Source organism: Physella acuta, unplaced genomic scaffold (assembly GCF_028476545.2).
Source record: "Physella acuta isolate Inbredline_101_S28 unplaced genomic scaffold, ASM2847654v3 ptg000516l, whole genome shotgun sequence".
Taxonomy (NCBI): domain Eukaryota; kingdom Metazoa; phylum Mollusca; class Gastropoda; family Physidae; genus Physella; species Physella acuta.
This window is the reverse complement of record NW_026732035.1, coordinates 859,464-871,372: the sequence shown is the minus strand read 5'-3', so window position 1 is coordinate 871,372 and position 11,909 is coordinate 859,464.

The following is an 11,909-nucleotide window of genomic DNA, read 5'->3' as shown; positions in this document are numbered from 1 at the left end:
CTACACCAAGTCACTAGCGAACCCGTCATTCCACTAGAGGTCTGTCTCTAGACACGAAATGTTTCACCACATCTGAGGCGCCATCGGTGGATGTAGATATCCTTTGTTTAGGGGGGTGGGGGAGAGGGCATCACATCCATCCCTCACACACATCCATCACACACATCCATCACACACATCCATCACACACATCCATCACACACATCCATCACACACATCCATCACACACATCCATCACACACATCCATTACACACATCCATCACACGAATAAATCACACACATCCATCACACACATCCATCACACACATCCATCACACACATCCATCACACGAATAAATCACACACATCCATCACACACATCCATCACACACATCCATCACACACATCCATCCATCACACACAACCATCACACACAACCATCACACACATCCATCACACACATCCATCACACACATCCATCACACACACACATCCATCACACACATCCATCACACACATCCATCACACACATCCATCACACACATCCATCACACACATCCATCACACACAACCATTACACACATCCATCACACACACATCCATCACACACATCCATCACACACATCCATCACACACATCCATCGCACACATCCATCACACGAATAAATCACACACATCCATCACACACACACAACCATCACACACATCCATCATACACATCCATCACACACATCCATCACACACATCCATCACACGAATAAATCACACACATCCATCACACACACATCCATCACACACATCCAACACACACATCCATCACACGAATAAATCACACACATCCATCACACACATCCATCACACACATCCATCACACACATCCATCACACACATCCATCACACGAATAAATCACACACATCCATCACACACACATAACCATCACACACATCCATCATACACATCCATCACACACATCCATCACACACATCCATCACACACACATAACCATCACACACATCCATCATACACATCCATCACACACATCCATCACACACATCCATCACACACATCCATCACACACATCCATCACACACTTCCATCACACACATCCATCACACACTTCCATCACACACATCCATCACACACATCCATCACACACACACATCCATCACACACATCCATCACACACATCCATCACACACATCCATCACACACATCCATCACACACATCCATCACACACATCCTTCGCACACATCCATCACACGAATAAATCACACACATCCATCACACACACACAACCATCACACACATCCATCATACACATCCATCACACACATCCATCACACACATCCATCACACGAATAAATCACACACATCCATCACACACACATCCATCACACACATCCAACACACACATCCATCACACGAATAAATCACACACATCCATCACACACATCCATCACACACATCCATCACACACATCCATCACACACATCCATCACACGAATAAATCACACACATCCATCACACACACACAACCATCACACACATCCATCATACACATCCATCACACACATCCATCACACACATCCATCACACGAATAAATCACACACATCCATCACACACACACAACCATCACACACATCCATCATACACATCCATCACACACATCCATCACACACATCCATCACACACATCCATCACACACATCCATCACACACTTCCATCACACACATCCATCACACACTTCCATCACACACATCCATCACACACATCCATCACACACAACCATTACACACATCCATCACACACACATCCATCACACACATCCATCACACACACATCCATCACACACATCCATCCATCACACACATCCATCACACACATCCATCACACACATCCATCACACACATCCATCACACGAATAAATCACACACATCCATCATACACATCCATCACACACATCCATCACACACATCCATCACACGAATAAATCACACACATCCATCACACACATCCATCACACACATCCATCACACACAACCATTACACACATCCATCACACACACATCCATCACACACATCCATCACACACATCCATCACACACATCCATCACACACAAACATTACACACATCCATCACACACACATCCATCACACACATCCATCACACACATCCATCACACACATCCATCACACACAAACATTACACACATCCATCACACACACATCCATCACACACATCCATCACACACATCCATCACACACATCCATCACACACATCCATCACACACATCCATCACACACATCCATCACACACATCCATCACACACATCCATCACACACACATCCATCACACACATCCATCACACACATCCATCATACACATCCATCACACACATCCATCACACACATCCATCACACACATCCATCACACACATCCATCACACACAAACATCACACACATCCATTACACACATCCATCACACACACATCCATTACACACATCCATCACACACACATCCATTACACACATCCATCACACACATCCATCACACGAATAAATCACACACATCCATCACACACATCCATCACACACATCCATCACACACATCCATCCATCACACACATCCATCACACACATCCATCATACACATCCATCACACACATCCATCACACACATCCATCACACACATCCATCACACACATCCATCACACACAACCATCACACACATCCATCACACACATCCATCACACACATCCCTCTCACACATCCATCACACACATCCATCACACACATCCATCACACACATCCATCACACACATCCATCACACACATCCATCACACACATCCATCACACACATCCATCACACACATCCATCACACACATCCATCACACGAATAAATCACACACATCCATCACACACTTCCATCACACACATCCATCACACACATCCATCACACACAAACATTACACACATCCATCACACACACATCCATCACACACATCCATCACACACATCCATCATACACATCCATCCCTCACACATATCCATCACACACATCCATCACACACAACCATCACACACATCCATCACACACATCCATCACACACATCCATCACACACATCCATCACACACATCCATCACACACATCCATCACACACATCCATCACACACAACCATCACACACTTCCATCACACACATCCATCACACACATCCATCACACACATCCATCACACACAACCATCACACACATCCATCACACACATCCATCACACACATCCATCACACACATCCATCACACACAACCGTCACACACAACCATCACACACATCTATTACACACATCCATCACACACATCCATCACACACATCCATTACACACATCCATCACACACATCCATCACACACATCCATCACACCCATCTATCATAAACATCCATCACACACATCCATCCATCACACACATCCATCACACACATCCATCACACACAACCATCACACACATCCTTAAAACACACACATCCATCACACACATCCATCACACACATCCATCACACACATCCATCACACACACATCCATCACACACATCCATCACACACATCCATCACACACATCCATCACACACATCCATCACACACACATCCATCACACACATCCATCACACACATCCATCACACACATCCATCACACACATCCATCACACACATCCATCCATCACACACATCTATCACACACATCCATCACACACATCCATCACACACACATCCATCACACACATCCATCACACACATCCATCACACACATCCGTCACACACATCCATCACACACATCCATCACACACATCCATCACACACATCCATCACACACATCCATCACACACATCCATCACACACATCCATCACACACATCCATCACACACATCCATCACACACATCCATCACACACATCTATTACACACATCCATCACACACATCCATCACACACATCCATCACACACATCCCTCACACACATCCATCACACACATCCATCACACACATCCATCACACATCCATCACACACATCCATCACACACATCCCTCACACACATCCATCACACACATCCATCACACACATCCATCACACACATCCATCACACACATCCCTCACACACATCCATCACACACATCCATCACACACATCCCTCACACACATCCATCACACACATCCATCACACACATCTATCATAAACATCCATCACACACATCTATTACACACATCCATCACACACATCCATCACACACATCCATCACACACACATCCATCACACACATCCATCACACACATCCATCACACACATCTATTACACACATCCATCACACACATCCATCACACACATCCATCACACACATCCATCACACACAACCATCACACACATCCATCACACACATCTATTACACACATCTATCATAAACATCCATCACACACATCTATTACACACATCCATCACACACATCCATCACACACATCCATCACACACATCCATCACACACACACATCCATCACACACATCTATTACACACATCCATCACACACATCCATCACACACATCCATCACACACACATCCATCACACACATCCATCACACACATCCATCACACACATCCATCACACACATCCATCACACACATCCATCACACACATCCATCACACACATCCATCACACATCCATCACACACATCCATCACACACATCCATCACACACATCCATCACACACATCCATCACACACATCCATCACACACATCCATCACACACATCCATCACACATCCATCACACACATCCATCACACACATCCATCACACACATCCATCACACACATCCATCACACACATCCATCACACACAACCATCACACACATCCATCACACACATCTATTACACACATCTATCATAAACATCCATCACACACATCTATTACACACATCCATCACACACATCCATCACACACATCCATCACACACATCCATCACACACACACATTCATCACACACATCCATCACACACATCCATCACACACATCCATCACACACATCCATCACACACATCCATCACACACATCCATCACACACATCCATCACACACATCCATCACACACATCCATCACACACATCCATCACACACATCCATCACACACATCTATTACACACATCCATCACACACATCTATTACACACATCCATCACACACATCCATCACACACACATCCATCACACACATCCATCACACACATCCATCACACACATCCATCACACACATCCATCACACACATCCATCACACACATCCATCACACACATCCATCACACACATCAACCACACACATCCATCACACACATCCATCATACACATCCATCACACACATCCATCACACACATCCATCACACACATCCATCACACACATCCATCACACACATCCATCACACACATCCATCACACACATCCATCACACACATCCATCACACACATCCATCACACACACATCCATCACACACATCCATCACACACATCCATCCCTCACACATATCCATCACACACATCCATCACACACATCCATCACACACATCCATCACACACATCCATCACACACATCCATCACACACATCCATCACACACATCCATCACACACATCCATCACACACATCCATCACACACATCCATCACACACACATCCATCACACACATCCATCACACACATCCATCCCTCACACATATCCATCACACATATCCATCACACACATCCATCACACACATCCATCACACACATCCATCACACACATCCATCACACACATCCATCACACACATCCATCACACACATCCATCACACACATCCATCACACACATCCATCACACACATCCCTCTCACACACATCCATCACACACATCCATCACACACAACCATCATACACATCCATCACACACATCCATCACACACATCCATCACACACATCCATCACACACATCCATCACACACATCTATTACACACATCCATCACACACATCTATCACACACATCCATCACACACATCTGTCACACACATCTATTACACACATCTATCATAAACATCCATCACACACATCCATCACACACATCCATCACACACATCCATCACACACATCTATTACACACATCCATCACACACATCCATCACACACATCCATCACACACAACCATCACACACATCCATCACACACATCTATTACACACATCTATCATAAACATCCATCACACACATCTATTACACACATCCATCACACACATCCATCACACACATCCATCACACACACATCCATCACACACATCCATCACACACATCCATCACACACATCCATCACACACATCCATCACACACATCCATCACACACATCCATCACACACATCCATCACACACATCCATCACACATCCATCACACACATCCATCACACACATCCATCACACACATCCATCACACACATCCATCACACACATCCATCACACACATCCATCACACACATCCATCACACACATCCATCACACACATCTATTACACACATCCATCACACACATCCATCACACACAACCATCACACACATCCATCACACACATCTATTACACACATCTATCATAAACATCCATCACACACATCTATTACACACATCCATCACACACATCCATCACACACATCCATCACACACATCCATCACACACAACCATCATACACATCCATCACACACATCCATCACACACATCCATCACATTTAAGAAACTGTTCCTCTCTTTCCAATGGACGCGAGCGAGAAAACTCTCAAAGGTATTTGAGAGGCCCATTAATTAATTTAAAAATCATGCACGGCGTAGTTACAATTAATATGGTTATAAAATATTTTCGGTACCTAAATAAAAAAAAAAGAAAAAACAATTTGGTTTTCACGTGTAATGGCGACATAAACAATGGCGTCCTGCTATTCAATAGGCTGCCATAAATTTTATTGTACACATTGTAAGCTAAAAAAAAATTAGGTCATGGGGTTTAAATTTGCATTTCATTTAAAAACTTGATCAGCAAAGCTTTGTAAACAAATAATTATCGATCACGGAGTTCCTGTACAGCCAATCAATATTTGTCTTACGAAAGTAAAACATCCGGTTATAACTTAGGCTTGATAAAAATAAGTAGAAATGTAGCCTTAAACTCAACAAATTATTTTCAAGTTCTCTGGATTTGCAACTTATAAAATATAAAATTTCTAAATTAATTTTAGGTTTAAGTTTTTAATTTTTATTATTTTTACGATCTAAATCTGAAAAGCACGTTTTTATTCCATGTCAACAACATTATGGAAGGATTCTTGTCAACTCGCTGGTGTCCATTGACGAAACGACCTCACAACTATAATTACATTATCATTAATTAAAATTACGTCATACAAAAACATTAGCATATCAGCGCACAAACATTCGTTCTATCTCGTCCTCTGCTGGAATCAGAGAAATCCAAGTTGTACAGCATGCTAGTTGTTTGTTGTATGTGTCTGAATTATGTGTGTTGCGATTGTATCCTGCTGCTCCACCAAAATGTTGCGTTGGTGAGGGGGTTGAACTACCTGGTTCGCGAGCATATCAGACACCATAGACAGTCATTGTGCCATTACATATCCAGACGAGACAGGTGACAATTTATTGACAAGATGAATATAGGTTTTCTCTTCTGATATTTATTCTGGTACTGGAGTCATATGCACCCTTTCACCAAGACGATAAAAACAAGACTAACTCACACACAATACACAGCAACAAGTCTCCACACAAAACGTCACTATCACACTATACGCGTCACATCTTCATTCGTTCAACATGCATGCGCACCAATTTCCATTCGTACCAACCTGTATTGAGAACATGCATCAGAACAATGTGTTTGTTGTATGTGTTTGTTGTTGTGTTTAAGGATGTTTTTGATGTTGTTTTTAAGTGATGTATGTTTGATAGATATTTGGGTTCTGAATGGTATAATGTGTAACCCTACGATACGCGTTTCACGGAAAAATATGAATTTGTTGCTTTAAATATGTAATCGATTGAATTCACTCCTTCTTTTATGTAAAACGAAGCCATCTTTGTTTATTAAATTTGGAGTTTATAAAAAAAAAATGATCAGGGGAGAAAATCTAGAAATATTTTCCTGCGACACATCCTGTCTCGTATTTCAAGTCCGAATACATTTATCTTGCTAGTTCATCTCTAGTTTCTAGATGTATCCTGTGTCTAGTTTTTATCATGTGTCTAGTTTTGATGCAGTGTAAACAATACTTACACAATACAGATGAAAACTGACCTCTCTCGACGGTTTCATTACAAAGCTGGACATATGAGCAGAGTTTCTTCCAGGCATCTCTTCGGGGGGGGGGGGGGGGGGGGGGGCGAAGAAAGTCTACCCCTCCCAGAACGAAATAGAATTTATATAGAAAACCTATACTTTTACCAGTGTCCGCCCCCCCCCCCCGGAAAATGTTGACCGCCCCTCCCGAAAATATCAAGGCCCCCCCCCACCCCGAGAAAGTCTGGAAGAAACACTGCATATGAGGTGTGTGCAGGGCAACATACATCTCATACTAGAACATAAAGATCCCAGTTTGAGAACCGCTGACTATAAGAAATGACCACTGTCGGAAACAGCCTACACCCACAATAAAACAGCCACACACACACACACACACACACCACCTGTACACATTTTATGAAGTGTCTGGCCTGTGTTTACAAGTTGCAAGTTTTCAAGCTGTTCATTAACCTGTTCATTAACCTGTTTATTAGATTTTAATTGCTTAGTTTTATCCAGCAATAAACGTATCAATTAAATTAGCATCGCTTTTTTAAAATTTAGACCTACATCCTCCCCCTTTTTCCAACATCCTCCTCTCCCCTACACCACCCCACACCACCCTACTCCCCCTACTCCCCTTCTCCAGTCGCCCCAGCCACCAACTTTAAGTCATGCCCAAACCCTCCACATCCACCCTTGTCTGAGACCAACTTGAGCGAGTTCTCTCAAACCAGATCTAACTAGTCAAATAAAAGAAGACATTTTCAGACACCTGACTAGAAGCAGCCCCCCCCCCCCCACTGGAGGAAGCTTCCAGTAATTACCGTTTTAATTCGACAGACTCTCCCACGTGTCGCTAGTGTCTTGTGCATGGGGTCTATGACGTCAGTCGTCTACCCCCACAACCCCCCCCCCCCTAGACAATACACAACAGGGAGTAAATTGGTTGACCTTGACCTATGCGACGGTCGCTAACAAGACGACCAGCAGAGGGCGCTGTTCCGCCAGTCACACGCGCCCCCGTGGGGGATCTGGGTTGTACCTAATCACCATGGCAACGCTTCGCATGTCCCCTGGAAAAGCAGAAAAAAATATTTGTCACGAGTTTTATGTAACGCAAGACAGCTGCTGTCCTTATGCAACAAGTTATATAATCATATGAAAAAACAACTTTTTTTTGTAATTACAAAAATGTACATCAGAAAAATTCGTTCAGCTCAGGGCCATGAGAAGTGCATAGAATAATATCAACTTTTACCTTTATTACGTAAGCTGGATTTTTTAAAGTCGTACTATATATATATATATATATATATATATATATATATATATATATATATATATATATATATATATATATATATATATATATATATATATATATATATATATATATATATATATATATAATCAGCGGTACTTAACCTGGGTTCAATGGAACCCCCAGGGGTTTGGTGAGTCATACTCTGGGGTTCGGCGGAGGTCAAGACACACCCAACTCATACGATTCACGATCGGATTTTGTCAGCACGGTCTATAATCTATAAAGAAGGGTTCGGTGAATGCGCATATGAAACAGGTTGGGTTTAATCCCGTGGCGCCCCATGTTACAAGCTATGACGTACATTTCGGGGCCTTTTGTTGCGGCTCAGTCAGCCTACGTTTTTTATCCGCCTCTAACAATAGCATGTATAGAGCATAGTGCATGTCTATTACGTTTGAGATGGGAGTGTGAAATATTAGGCTAGTCATCTTTAAATGATGAACAGAGCACCTAACGGAGGTTTTTGTGAATGGTGACCGGAGCAACAATAAACAGAAAGAAAACATTTTGTTGCGACCTGGTCGATTTCAGTCACCGTGTCAAACGTGTGTTGATGTACTTACCTGAATGAGTCGAGTTTACCTGCACTGGTTCTACAGAAAATTGGATTAAAATATGACACTCGATATACATCACAATTTATTTGCAGAAATAAGATTAAAGTAGGAGTTGACAATCTAAAAGAAATAAAATGTGGGCGAAACAATAGATATTAGGAACGAAAGTGCATGGGTCAGCTTGATGCAACTTATCACACATTTTCCGACCCCCGGAAATTTCAGTTCGCCCCCCCCCCAACCCGCGGTGAATGTTTGAAAGAAACACGACACGCAACACACACTGCCCTTAACTTATTAACAGAAACTCTACCTTCCAACAAACCTCAGTCTCTCAGTTCTTCACTGTGTCACTCTCTCCCTCTGCCTCTCTTGGTTGTCTCTCCCCCTCTCCCGACACATCATGACACACCACTTGTGTCATGACAGACCAGCACTCATCTTCTGTCATGTCATATTTCTTCAACTCTAACGCATAAATCGTGTCTTCCTAATAACATTTTTTTTTCTTCTCATAATCGAAAAATAATTACTAAAAAAAATGATTTGCACAAGCCTGTCTCATCAAGCTAAATATTTCCAAAGATCGACTTCCGACCCCCTCACCCCTACCCCAATCTGCAGATGTAATGTAGTCACCCCTCCCCCATCTGCAGATGTAATGTAGTCACCGTGAGAATTAAAACCTGGGCAGCTCAAGAAACATTCACGAAAAGCACGCGCCGCTATGGTGAGCGAAATAAAAACAAGTTGTGTACGGTCGGGGATCTGATTACTGGCAGACAAAAGGCAGACAAAAGTCAGACTAAAGACAGACAAAAGTCAGACTAAAGACAGACAAAAGTCAGACTAAAGACAGACAAAAGTCAGACAAAAGACAGACAAAAGTCAGATTAAAGACAGACAAAAGTCAGACAAAAGACAGACAAAAGTCAGACAAAAGACAGACAAAAGTCAGATTAAAGACAGACTAAAGACAGACAAAAGTCAGACTAAAGACAGACAAAAGTCAGACAAAAGACAGACAAAAGTCAGATTAAAGACAGACAAAAGTCAGATTAAAGACAGTCTACAGAGTGACTAGAGACAGAAAATAACACAAGCAGACGATAGACTAAATATTTTTAAACTTAAGAAAAACTAAAGACAGACTTAAACAGACTTGTAAAAACAAATGACAGACTAAAAGCTACTAATGATCCAAGCGGTTTGGAGCCAGCAGAAGACGTGTCTGTGCACGTGGCACACGACCAGCAGACGACCAACAGACGACCAACAGACGACCAACAGACGACCGGCCTGCACTAATTAAGACTTTTATTTTCCACTCCATAACACCACAGGCGATACACGTCCGCGGCTGGCAGTAAAAATGTGGTTCTAAGTGGGCTGTTTGCTTCATAACAAATGTGGTACCTAGTGGGCTGTTTGATTCATAACAAATGTGATTCTAAGTGGGCTGTTTGCTTCATAACAAATGTGGTTTTAAGTGGGCTGTTTGCTTCATAACAAATGTGGTACCTAGTGGGCTGTTTGCTTCATAACAAATGTGGTTCTAAGTGTGCTGTTTGCTTCATAACAAATGTGGTACCTAGTGGGCTGTTTGCTTCATAACAAATGTGGTTCTAAGTGGGCTGTTTGCTTCATAACAAATGTGATTCTAAGTGGGCTGTTTGCTTCATAACAAATGTGGTTTTAAGTG